The 13,834-nt window shown below is 43.0% G+C and overlaps 1 protein-coding gene across 2 annotated transcripts in view; it reads right to left on the bottom strand.

Moving 5' to 3' along the window:
- Prickle2 (prickle planar cell polarity protein 2) overlaps positions 1 to 13,834 on the bottom strand; it is a 158,571-nt gene that overhangs the window by 54,487 nt on the left and 90,250 nt on the right. The window lies entirely within an intron of this gene.

Genomic DNA, 13,834 nt, shown 5'->3' with positions numbered 1-13,834 from the left:
CCCCTGGTTCGGAGATATTGCTGTGTTCATGGAAAAAGGCAACAACTAAGTCCTTATTTCAGAAATGATGCGGCGGCACCTCTAGAGCAACGGAAACAGAGAGAGGAGAACCACCAGGTGAGCCCCCTCAACCCTTGTTGACCTGAGACATCTGTAATGCTTACTTGCCAGTAAACGCTTATGCACTGTGCTGATTTCCTGTGTTTTAATTCTTTAACTGATGGAGAAGAAGAACCCACCTCCAGCTGGTATTAACACTATCAGGTCATATGAAAAATAATCAGAAGTAAAAACAGACAAGAAATGGCTTGGGGTGTGGCTCAGTCAGCAAAGCACCCACTGTGCAAGCATGGGACCTGAGTTTGGGTTGCCTGCATCAGTGGAAAAGGCGGTAGAGCAGCGAGATGGGGGTACAGTAAGCCAGATCAGGGGCAGGGAAGTAGATATCTGGATCTCATTGGCCAGCTAGCCTAGTAGTAAGTAAATTCCAGGTTCAGTGAGAGACCTTGTCTTCAAAAATAAAGTGGAGTGTGACTGGAAAAATACACCCATGGTTAACCTCTAGCCTCCAAATACCCACATAAACAAGAAGATATATCCCCCAAGACAGACAGACAGAAAGAGTACTAATAATCAATGGTGTGATATTTTATAAAGGAGAGAAAAAAAATCCCCAGAGTTTCAGAGACCATGGAAGATACTTTCAAGATCTTTCCTAGAGCAGCAGCATAAGCAGCTCTTGTGAAACAAGATACTTATTTGATGAGCTGGAGGTGAATCCTGGGCCTCTACTACCGTCATTTTCTCACACTCCATGCCCTTCACATGCTTCCTCTAAGTCCTTAGCATTAGGAGTGGTGGATATGAACAAATGTCCTGGGAATGTGGGCAAGACTGCTGCCTAGTTTGACCTCTAGAGATCAAGTTATGAGTATTCAAGCAACAAGCAGATGACAAGGTTTGAGATGACAAGGCTTTAAGACATGTGGAAGCCATCTTTATTTTCAAAATAAGGGGACCCATTCTCCATGATGTGCCCACCCCTCTCTGAATCTAGTCCTAAAGGCAACCATAGACTTTGCTGTGGCTTTTGGAAGAAAGTTTGGGTTGCTTAGAGGCAGGGAGCCATGTCCTGGATGAAAGGAACGGTTTTGAGCTTTGTTGGCAGGTTACGGCAGCACTCCTGAGAAGTGACAGTTTTATCACAAATTAGCTTGAGATAAAAAGCTGGCTATCTGGCCATCTGACGACCACGCTATTCTGGGAATGTTTTCTGAGAGTCTTTACACCATATGCCTCACTGGACATCAGCCAGATTAAGGGAGAGGGCCTAAGGTCTGTAGTTTGGCACTTGAGCTTTGCCCCTGACACTACTTGAAGAAGGTCTTCTAAGACAGAGATAGTGCCAGATGCCTGTAATGCCTGTAATCCTTGAACTCGTGAGGCTCAGGAAGGAAGGCCTCAGCTATATAGTAAAACCCTGTCTCAACAATAATAGAAGAAAAAAGAGGAAGAAAAATAAATGTGAAAATGAAGAAAAAGGCAGCTTTTGCTCTAGTCATTCTTAAAATCTTCATAATCATGAAGCATCAGCAGAAATCACTAACATGAGATGAATCCCTGCCATCCTTGATAATATAGACAGTCGGAACTCTCCTGACCCTGCTGTCCATCACTTCTCATTATCTTCGCATCAGCCATCCCTGAGAGCCCTTCTTTGGTGGTACCTTGAACGAAGCCTGCTGTGAAGCTGCTCATTTTTCCCAGGATGGAATCCTCTCTGTAACCCTCCACAGCATGGTAGATAAGCATGAGCCTCTAGCTGTGGCTCTGTTGTTTCCCTCCTATAAGGTTCCCAAGCAAACTACACAAATGTTCAGAATCATCATAAGATGGTGATGACTAAATGAGAGTGCACACACATATAACACAAATGCATAATCAGGATGTGAAGACACTTCACAGCCATGATGGCTGATCTTGGCTGTCAGCTTGACTACATCTGAATCTACTAAGACTCAAATAGCTGGGCATGCGCACGAGAGATTTTTCTGATTGGATCATTTGAGGTGGGAAGACCTATTCTAAATCTAGGTCACACCTTCTGGTGGTACCTTGCATAAAAGAATATGGAAGAAGGCCGCTTTTTGCCTGTTTGCTCTCACTCTCGTTGACAAGTTCATCTATCCTGTTGCTGAGGCACTCCTTGGCTGGGCTGGTATTAAAACCTACTTCTTCGGGATTCCATTGTAGACTAAAAACTGGAAGCTCTCTAAGAATTCCCTGGGACTCCAGCACCAGATAGGACTGCTGAGATAGCCAATCTTGGGCTGAACAACTACTGGATTCTTGGCCTTTCCATCAGGAGACAGCCATTGTTGGACTACTTGGACCACAACCTATAATTCTAACACATCTCCTCTACACACACACACACACACACACACACACACACACACACACACACACCATTCATTCTATCAGTTCTGTTCATTTTGAGAACCCTGATGAATACAATGGCCTTTCTTCAGGCTAGGACTTGTAGCAACAATGGTGGTGAAGAGAATGAGACCAAATCTGGGAGCTACCTTTTTTAGCCCAAGCAAGAAAAATAGGTTGCAAGAAATGTAGCACGATTAATACAAATTTGATTCCTGAGGAGAAAATGTCAAATTATTATGATGTTTTCTCATCAGTCTCTCAATGCTCTCATCACAGATTCCTCTTATCCCTGCTTTATTCTGCTCCCTTTGTAGAACCTCCTCAGAGCTGAAGGTTTCCCCCGGCACTACTCAACAGTCTGTCCCAGACTGACTAGCTTTCCTCACTTATAAATTCCCTCAGAGACGGATCCTGGGGACCTGTGTTTGGCTGGCTCTGCACTGGGACATGGGATGCAAGGAGCTCCACAAAGCTGAAGCCTGGAGGACAAGGGAATTCCAAAATGATAGGACTGGGTGAAGGTGGGGCCAGCACTGACGAAGCTCTCTGGAGACATTTATCAAGCCAACAGAGGCAGTGGCTGCTTTCTGGAAACAGTTCCTTCTTTTCTGGACAAACATCACCTGTTACTACTCACCCCTCTTAACCACCACTGAAATCCACCCTTTCTCCCAGTATCCCAGTAAGTCCTCACATATAGAATCTATTAAAATAGTTTCTTCCAAGGTTACCACTACTTTGATGGAGGAGTTGATACTTTCCTTAGCAAGTCAACTCTTCTCAAAACAAATCAGTTCCCATCAATTAACAATCTACCAAGTTTGTTACCAATCTACCTATCCCGAGGCAGCTGAGCCGGTGTGCTCTGGGGGTTGGAGGTCCATCACTGACTTCTAATCCTCTCAAAAGCCTGTTGAGCCTGTCATATTGACTTCTCCATCTCTTGAGGTTTGGGTGCCAGAAGTTCTAGCAGGGATAGGGGTAAAGGTGGTCCTCAGCTAGGAGAAGGGACAGTTTTTATGAGTCTGCACTTAGTGGGGGTTGCATGCATTTTCTCCTTGCACCCCCTACCATAGAGTCACAGGGCAGCCCCAAACAGACATCAACCAAAACAATGGAAATGAGAAACAATGGATTCTACTTTCCAACACTACAAAAATTCAGTTTGGCACTACCTTAATGAAAACCCTACATGCGGCTTATTTTAGCCCAAACATGTTCACATGTTCATTTTATAACCAAATAAACAAACCTAATAGAGTTTTAGCAATAACAATCATTACCAAGCAATATCAATTGGCATGTCAACGGCACAGCTAATTGTGTCGTTCTTCAAAAATGAAAATGCTGAATGTTCTAGAAGCTTTGCTCTACTCAGGTGTTCCCAGGTAAGGGTGTCCTGTGATTCTGCCTGGGTGAAGTCATACTGGGTTCACTTTCCCCGCACAAAAGCAATGGGAACACAGTAAACTGGCTTAGAATATTAAGCTGCTGGAGACTTTTCTTTAAGACGTTACTCCTGGTCTAGGCAGCTTGGCAACAGCTTTGATCTGCATTGGATGGATGGTAAGAACTTTAAGCAGTGTGCAAACTCATCCTACAAAGCAGGGCCTCACCCATGTGAAGACTGGGCTTGTTGGATGGAATTGTACATTTGATGGCATTTCTACCTGGGTGGAGATGGAAGCTGGAGTCGATGACTGCATTTGTGAAGAAATCATGCACTTGCCGCCGCCGCCGCCTCTGTAGCCACCGTTGCAGCTGTGAAACCCTTGATTTAGTCCAGCGGGTCATACTCTGTAGCTTGGGATCACCTGGGAGGCCTGGGAAGGTACTGATTTCTAAGTTGGCAGGTGTAGGGCCCCGTCATGTGTATCTAATCACCATTCAGGTCGCCCCTGGCCACACTCTCACAGTTTTACAGCTATCCCATGGCTTCCTCTCAACAACCACAACAAGGCTTCCTGTCTTCTCCAAGAAGACAGAAAAGTTCTAAAGGAGGAAGAATTGGTTGAACCCATCCCCAGCTTTTCAGGAGTCCCCTCCTCCACCTGGGCATATGATTCGGCAGGGAGAGTCCATAGTCCTGGTGACAACGTTATGGGCCAAAGTGCTAATGTTCTGAAGTGGGAACACTTTTATACCCAGATCTCTAGCAGAAACCCAACAAAGAACAAGGCACATGCACTTGCCTGGCCCCAGAATCCACTGCTCTCACTATCTATTTGAAGAAAGGGATTCACGAACTCTTTATTTACTGAGTGGCTCTTGGGTCTGAAGTGCTTATATTTGTAATATTCCTGGAGCCCTTCAAGCACTAAGGTGTGGGAGCTTCATATTCAACAGAGCACGTCATTAAAAAGAAAATTCCGGGGCTGGCAAGATAGCTTGTGGTGAAAGTACAAGGACCTGCAGGCGGTTCTCAAACCTCATGTAAAAAGCTGGGCATTGTTCGGTAATCCTAGGATGGGGGCTGAGGGTTCCGAGGCAGGATGATCCCTGGGGCTCACTGACCAGAGGGTTCTGCCAAATCAGCAAATTCCAGGTAAAATTAGGAGTCCTCATCTTTAAAAGCAAAGTAGATAGAACCTGAAGAATGACTCAAGGTTGACGTCTAGCCATCTATAAGGACATGCACACATATACACACATACACACACAGCATTGCTTCCTTATCCCCTCATTTCATTCTTTGGGTATTCAAAAGAGACTTTCAGATGAAAGGGAAAAAAAAAAAAAACAAGAATCAAAAGTCCTTCATGCAGCAATTCTCACTATGTCTGTACTGTTGACTATAGAAATAAAGAACATTTCCTATTGGTGTTCTCCACAATACAGCAACACAGGGCTTCCCAGTAAACTCAGCGTGAACTGTGCTGGGTGAAATGTTCTCCACACTGAACAGCTCCTCACAAGGCCACAGCCTGATGATGTCAGAACGCTGTAGCAGTCACGGCTGTCACAATTGGTCCAGTTTCCTTTTCTTCAGCGATTTCACTCAGCAGATCAACGTATCTGCCTAAGAACATTATTTCTGTCCATTCTCCCTCTACGAACTGCACAAGCCCATTTGACTGTATTCTTGCCAATAGTATGCCTGGGTATGACACATGAGCACTGTGAGCTCTGCCTGGGATAACACTTGCCTCTTTTATCTTGTTTTCTACATGAAAGATAGAGAAACAGAACAGCTGGAGTTCCATCAGCCACAATGTACAATGAAGTAAATAAAATTAAGAATGGAATTTGTGGCCTAACAGTAGTATAGAAAGCGAGGAGGCAGGGGCAGAGGCAGGGGCAGAGGCAGAGGCAGACAATCTCTGTGTTTGAAGCCAGCCTGGTCTGCATAGCAAGCTCCAGGACAGCCAGGAATAGAGGAATCATGTTTGAAAAAAAAAGATAATGATAATAAAAATAAAATGACAGTACTGACCCTGAACTGCTTCTCTGAATTTCTTTTGCCAGTGAGAAAAAGCACTTTCTTATTCATGGTGTTTATTAATAGGAGTGAGCACAGTCCCTTCTTGAGGATGGCGGTATTTTTTCACTGTTAGCACACTTCAGAATCATCTGACACTGTTACTGACCACCATGGCCAGGTTCATCCCTCTCCGTTAGAAATGAAGCCTGTGTGACCAAATAACTCATATTGTACAGGTAGAAGGTAAAAAGGACTCTGCAAGGTGCAGATAGGAACTTAAATTATTTATTTATTTATTTATTACGGTTTATTCACTTTGTATCTCAGCTGTAATCCACTCTCTAATCCCCTCCCAATCCCACCCTCTCTCCCTCTTCTCCTCCAATGCCCCTTCCCCAGTCCACTGATAGGGGGAGGTTCTTCTCCCCTTCCCTCTAATCCTAGCCTATCAGGTCTCATCAGGAGTGGCTGCATTGTCTTCCTCTGTGGCCTGGTAAGGCTGTTTCCTCCTGGTGGGGGGGAGGTGATCAAAGAGCTAGCCACTGAGTTCATGTCAGAGACAGTCCCTGTTTCATTACTTGGGAACCCATTTGGAGACTAAGCTTCTCTGGACTGCATCTATGCAGGGGTTCTAGATTATCTCCATTAATGGTTCTTGGTTGGAGTATCAGTCTCAGAAAAGACCCCTGTGCCCAGATTTTTTTTTGGTTCTATTGCTCTCTTTGTGGAGCTCCTGACCCTTCCAGGTCTTTCAATCTCCCCCTTCTTTCATATGATTCTCTTCACTCTGCCCAAAGTTTGGCTATGAGTCTCAGCATCTGCTTTAATACCCTGCTCGGTAGAGTCTTTCAAAGGAAGGCAGTTGGGATAGACATCAGAAGAGGGTGAAAACAAGGAACAAGACAGGAGCCTACCACAGACAGGAACTCTTGAATAGTAATCTGAGATCACTGATGTGAGCCAGCCTTAGGGAAAGCTCCTCCTAACCCATGACTCATCAGAGTGAGATGGGGGAAGACTCTTGCTTCCCATTCTCCAAGAAGCACAGAGCCTTGGCTCAGACTCAACCTGGGGAGGTGAAATCTGCAACCCACGGGGGCCTCTGAGACTGTGAAGATGTGGTCAGATTGTGGGGGATATGGTGGGATTTATGGAACATATACATTGGTTCTCAGACAGAGACCTAGAGGACAATCGGGTTCCATTACAGCTATGAGGACAAAGTGCCTCTGAGGAACCGACAGCTTATTTTGCTCCTATTTGCCAGAACTTCATCAACCAAGCAGTAGGAGAAAGTGTTGTACAGTGGCATCTGAGGAGAAACTCACCACTACTGTGTCTCTCTTCTCCCCTGGAGATGTACATTATAACTTTAATTGGTTTGCTCAGAACAGGACTGGGGAAATAGCAGTGTAATCCCCAAACAGCTCCATCATGCTCAGACTCCTGCAGAACTGGAGTCAAACTTAGAAGTAAAAGCTCATTTGAGATCTTTCCAACGAGGAATCTCATTTGTTTCTGCCAGTGTTAAAGTTCTTCTTTAACACAAGCTTCTGCCAGTGTTACAGTTCAACAACAAATCCTGACAGATGTGGGCTCTGAAGACATGCTTTCAGGATATTTATGACTGACCAGCCACTCCTCCCAGACAAGTTTGGCCCTTCAACTGCTTCTGGACTCTGCTCTGACCTTTGACCCTCTTGGCCACAGTGCCTGTTCAATGGAAGAACCACGTAGCACTAGAACCCTTTCTCTCACACGTCTACTGGACTCCTCAGGTCCAATCTGTTCAGAATGCAATTTTCACAGGCTCTTCCCTCTCCAGAGGACACAGCCTCACTTTTATTCTTTGCTTAGAGGTCATGCTAAGATTGACTTACCTTCACTATACTAATTGGTCAACACCAGGCTTTTCTATATTGCCGAGCTCACTGCTTCTGAACTGGGTTGCCAGTGACCCTGCCTCCCTAAAGCATCTCCCAATATCTATAGACATATTTTGGCTGCTACAGCTAGGGGAGGGGCTAGTGGTGGCATCCAGTGGGTGGAAACCAAGGACGCTGCTAAATTTCCTATGATGTTTAGTATATGTGCTGCCGAAGTGAGCACAATTTCCTACGATGTTGAGGTCACACCTGCAACAAAGACTGCTTTTATCCAACCATCAATACTGGGGCTAGAGAGATGCCTCAAGGGGTTAAAAGCACTCGCTGGACCTGGCTTCAGTTCCCAGAATCCTCTGGTATCTTACAACCACTTATAAATCCAGCTTCAGGAAATCCAGTGTCCTCTTCTGGACTCTGTGGGTAGTGCATGCAAGCGGTACCCAGAGCTCCATGCAGACAAAGCATCCACACATACAATAAAAATAATTAAGAAAAAAACAACACTGGAGCTGAGAAGATGACTCCATAGGTAAACTGCTTGACACACAAGTATAGGAGCTTGAGTTTGGATCTCTAGTACCCCTGTACAACCTGGGCATGGCTGGGTGTGCCTAGACGCCCAGCACTGGGAAGCAGGCAAGAGCAGTCCCATGACTCACTGGCCACCCAATGTAGCCAATTGGGTTTTAACTGAAGGTAACTCCAGTTCAGTGAGAGATCTTGTCTCAAAAGCAAAACACAGATGAATAGAGGAAGGCATTTGAGTTTGACCTGTGGCCTGCATACACATAAGACATGTACACTCAAATACACAGTGTACATAGTTGCATAGAGCCCATGTACAAGGGCAACAACAAAAATACCAATACCGACGGAACTAATAAGCTCTTGTCCTAAATGGCTTTTAATTTGCAGGTGAGAGTGAAGCTTACTCCTTCTCCATTGTTTCTACTCCAGCATCTAAGACAGAGCCTCTAAGACTCTGTTTATTCTATGCCCCTGGAAGAAAGTCCAGCTGCCTTATGTTGTTGAGTAAATACATAATGAGTTCAAACCTCATTTACCTAGCTGTCTGATCAATGGCTCCAGACAGATATATGTAGTGAGAGAAACCAACTATGAGGTTTCAGGAGGACCTGGATTCATTAATCCATTGCACAAAAATTCATTGAATTAAAGGAATATCTGACTGAAGACTGTCTAACATACATATTCTCTCAAAAACAAAACAAAACAAAACAAAACAAAACTTGTCCTCAGGAAAATTAGATACATCACAATTATTCACACCACTCTGAACAGTAAAAGCGCCAGCAAAAAGCACCAAATACGGAAATGTAGTACCAATCAGACCATTTGGTATGATCTCAAGTAGAAATGCCAAATATCACCTTGGTTTTTCTCTCTCTATGTATATCTGTTAATGACCATGAAAACACTATGCATGTTAAGTTGGGGATTGGAAGGAAATGTTAATGAGGCAAATTTGTGAATATGGGAACAATGAGGATCAGCAAAAAAATAAGCTATCTGCCATGCTTGAGAGTAAAGGTGGATCAAAGCTTTAAATTTATACCTGATTTCAAAGCTCATTCTTATCATCTCCATGGATGTATAAGATTATACTCTGCCCTTTATATTAGATGGATTATATATGACATAGTAACCACTCATCCGTTGAGCTTACAATTCTTGCTAAAACCATGATAGGAAACAGAATGGCTTAGAATTGTAATTGTGAAAACCTTGTAGATCAGTTTGAATTCCAAAGATGGATACCAAGTGAGTGGCTTTGCTATGCATATACTTTGGAAGTGTGCACATACATTTTCCTGTGAAGATCATGTAAATCGACTTGGACATGACAAATGTTTTTCTCCTAGAGTCACAGACAGAGAAGTTTGTGTTCCTTGGTTCATCCCCAACAGAGATCATGGGGTCTTTGAGGCGAATGATGCAATTCTTCACAGTGATTTTACCCATTGTGTTATTTTACTTCAATTTTGAAGTTATTTATTTTGTGGTAAAATGCACATGATAAAAGTTGGCACTTTCTATGTTAAAATGGTATGAAGCTCCTCAATACTGTTGTACAACCATCCCCACTGACCCTGCTCTCCAGAATCGCTCGTCTCCCCACACAGAAACTCCATACCCATGGAACAACTAACTCCCCACTTCTCCCTCCCGCAGCCCCTGACAACCACTGTTCTCCATTATGTCTCAACAAAGCTGACAACTTGAGAGTGATTTTCATTACACGTTGGGACCAAATGTTCTCCTTTGGGAACACTTCTCTGGAATTATGGTGAAAAATCAGCAGGGGAAAAGCATGAGTCAGAAGATACATCCACACTGACATTTACACACTCTAAGCAACTTTCCTTCTGTTTGCACTAAGACAAGGAAAGATCACAGGCGTGAGAGCCTGTAACAAAAGAAAGGATCTGGGGACTCCCTTGTTCCTGCTGTGTCTCCATGGAGACAAGCCACTGAGGATAATGGGTCAGTTATCTCTTTTGAATATTCTAGTCTCAGGCCATCAAACTCTACATTTTACTGATCACAGAATTCCCATTACCACTAAGGAGCTTCATCCTATTGCTCAAGAAGTGTGTGAGAGGCAACCTGATGCGAAATTCAACAATCTTAAACAAGGGCACGCTGGATGCACAAGGGTCTCTCAATAGAGAGGTGGCTCTCAGGGGGAAACCCTCTTCAGCACCCGGGGTGCCTCACTTCTCTCAATCCTTGCTCCTACTGTGACACACTAGGCTGTTGGTGGGCCAAGCTGCAGCAGCGCCCTCTAGTGTCGCTTCACTGTGCCCCTCCCCCCTCCTTTCCTTTCCTTGTCTGCAGAACTCTTTGCCTTAGCAGCTACTTCATTAAAAGTTCTCCTAAACCCCGTTTGGACAGTATTATGAAATAGATTAAAAGAAGAAGAAGAAGAAGACAGACAAAAATTTCAATCGTGCTTTCCCTTTATTCTTCTTATTTTTAATAAAGGAGACCCATGAATGGAAAGCCTGAAAATCAGTTCTTATCTATGTTCAATGAAGGGAGCCAAGGGTTGGAAAGATGGCTCATTGGTCAAGAGCACTTGTTACTCTTTCAGAGGACCTGACTTTGGCTGCCAGTACCCTTATTGGGCATTTCACCACCACAACCACAACAAAACCGTCAGCTCCAGGGAATCTAACATCATCTTCTGGCACTTACAGGTGCATGGGGTACATGTATTCTCTCTCTGTGTGTGTTACATTAAGAGAAACTAACTCTGGGTTTGGTGGTACACACCTGTACTTGTAACAGTGGAGAAACAGAGACAGGAGGATTGCAAGACTAAGTCTAATCTGGGCTGCATACTGAAATTATGACTCAAAAACAAAGAAAGAGCTAGAGTTGGAGAAGAGAGAAGAACTTTTCAAAACTGCATTAGGCACAGGCTTGAGCAAATGTAAACTCAAAAGAAGTGAGGCTGTTCAGATATATACTGAGATTCAGGTATTTAAGATGGGAGGAAAAACCTTCCGTGGGATCTCTAAGCAGTCACAATCAAACAGTCATCATCATCACATCTGGAATAAATTTCCTGAGTAACAGGATAATTGGTAAAATAAGTAAAGTAAGGAAGCAAGTCATCATTAAGTGCTGGGATTCAAGGGGATTTGGAGTACTTCAAAAGTGACGCTCTGGTAAGAGTATGGCCCCAGACTGATTCACCAGACACAATACCGAAGGCAACAATGATGGGTGATAGAGCTGGTGGGAAAAGTTCAGGCCCAGATGAAGAAATTAATGCTGCTATTAGAGGGCCCAGGAGAGTGAGACCAGTCTCTTCTGTTCTGCTATTTGGGCCTACTGTTCTCATCCCTTCTCTTGCCCTTCTGTCACGTAAGGAGGCAGAAAAAAACCCCCCACTAGATGCCAGTCAGTGTCAACCTCTTGAAGTTGCCAGCCTCCATGAAAATTTACGTAAGTTAAAGGCTCCCTGGAAATGGCAAACTGATAATCAAGTGCAGAATGCCACACTGCTGCGCTGTGGTAGTGACACACAAGGTTTCAGCTGTGAGAGAATGAATTTCTGTTCTTTATAAATCACACAGGCAGGATTCTTTTACAGGGGCAGACTAGAACAAGTAGCAAGGAATCCATCATGGCCAGACATCAAAAACGGGGGTGGGGGGAATCATTTCAAGAATACAAATATATATGATAACTTTGTGTCAGGCAAAGGAAACATGAGAAATGGAAAGACATCATAAAGAAATAAGTCAAGAAAATAAAAGGGGAGGAGAGAAAAGATAAAATAAACTAGAGGCATTTATTATGTATGTCACCACAACAAAAAAAATGTATAATACCTACCAAGAATTGAAAAATAGGTATTCAAATTTTATTTAAAATCAAAATGCAGTATCTATCATGTGCTACCTACAGAGTTCCACTTAGACAGAAAATGAACAATTAAAAATAATTTTTCACCAAAGGAAAGAACCCTTAGTGTATATGTCCATAAGCATTTTTTGCTTATGAAAATTATTTTTATTTTAAAATAAGTTAAACATCAAAAAAAAAAAAAGAAAAAAAAAAAAAAAAAAAAAAAAATAGGCCATTGCTCAGTGGAAAAGTCTGCCTTGCATGCCTGAGGTTGTAGGTTCAATCTTTACCACTGCCTTCCCCCACAAAAAACAAAAAAAGAAAAATAAGATAGTGTTGTTCCAATATAAAGGTAAGAATCTGTTTAGTATTTGATGTAATCATGAGCTTTCAAGCATCTCAAAATAGCTTCACAATGGAAAAATTGTAATACAAAGAAAAACAGATCTATGACCGTCATAAGATGTCTCTTTGCGGCCTTGATAGATCAAAAGGACAAACGTCACAAAGGTTTTGGAACATGCCGCCACAGCAGTAATTATTTTTCATGATCTCTTACCACTGTTCTGCTATGAACTGGAAACACTGCCTTGTTTATTCTTGTTTCACAGCAAGGAGGAAAAAACTATTTCATATCCTCACAGTGCAAGCGCCATTGGAAACTGGAAGACTTTCTTTCCTTTGACGTCACAAGAAGAGTGGCAGTCTGAGTTATCTGTTCTTTACCTCCGACAATCTAAAGACAGGGCGTGTTTTGTACTTTCTTGGAGACCATCTTGACTGTCAGATGCAAGGCCTAGGCTACGTAGTTTTTGTTCTGTATCATTCTGCTTATATTCTTAAATTCTATTGTTCTTGCTCTCATTCCTCTGGATGAGAATTTGAGACTTTAATCTTAGTTTTGTTTCCCGAGTTAGGCCTTGCCTAGAAAAATGTTTTCACATCAACTGCTGACCATTCCAAGCAATACTAATTCTAGAGGCCCTTGAAATGCCAGATATCAGTTAGTTATTCCATTAGGCAAGATTCCTTACTTGTTTTATTTTTAGAGATTAGAAAGGAAAAACCAACTTCCTCTAGTCACAATACTCTATAGAGCATGAGAGTGGCAGAACTGTGGGAGGTTTCCAGTGCTGCTAATCCAAAGCCATGTTTTACAGCCAACCTGTTTTGGAAGGACTGCCCATTGGCCGTACGTATCTCAGCAGAGCAGTTTCTTACAGCTCATCCATCATCAAGATAAACTATCGACTGGTCACACACACCGTAATGGCATCTAGGAGGAAGATGGAGGTTTCAAAGCCTGGCCTCAAATTTATCCATGTTGTTTGACCTCTCCCTAAAAAAAACGGGAACAGAGTTGCCAAATGGTTGTGGAAATTGGCTGGTAGGCATTTTAGGTCCTTCTTCTCATGCCTCTCATGCTCTGGGTTTATGATGCCTGCAACAATTTACAGAAAGACGGATCATGCAATGGAGATTAAAAATGGCCCTATGTGTTCAGTCTGGGCTATTGATTCTGAAGGAAATCCTAATCTTTGTGAGAGATACCAATAGGGATGGAAATATCATCTTTTTTTTTTTTTTTTGATTCTTTGAAAGTGTAGGGAAATCAATGTTCCAAGCTACAGCTAGGCTTTTATGGAAGTTTGAGATAGATAGATATAGATATAGATATAGATATAGATATAGATATAGATATAGA

The sequence above is a fragment of the Psammomys obesus genome, unplaced genomic scaffold (assembly GCF_907164565.1).
Source record: "Psammomys obesus unplaced genomic scaffold, mPsaObe1.curated_primary_1811, whole genome shotgun sequence".
Classification (NCBI taxonomy): Eukaryota; Metazoa; Chordata; class Mammalia; order Rodentia; family Muridae; genus Psammomys; species Psammomys obesus.
The sequence above is the reverse complement of the archived record's forward strand: the minus strand, read 5'-3'. Positions and strand labels throughout refer to the sequence as shown.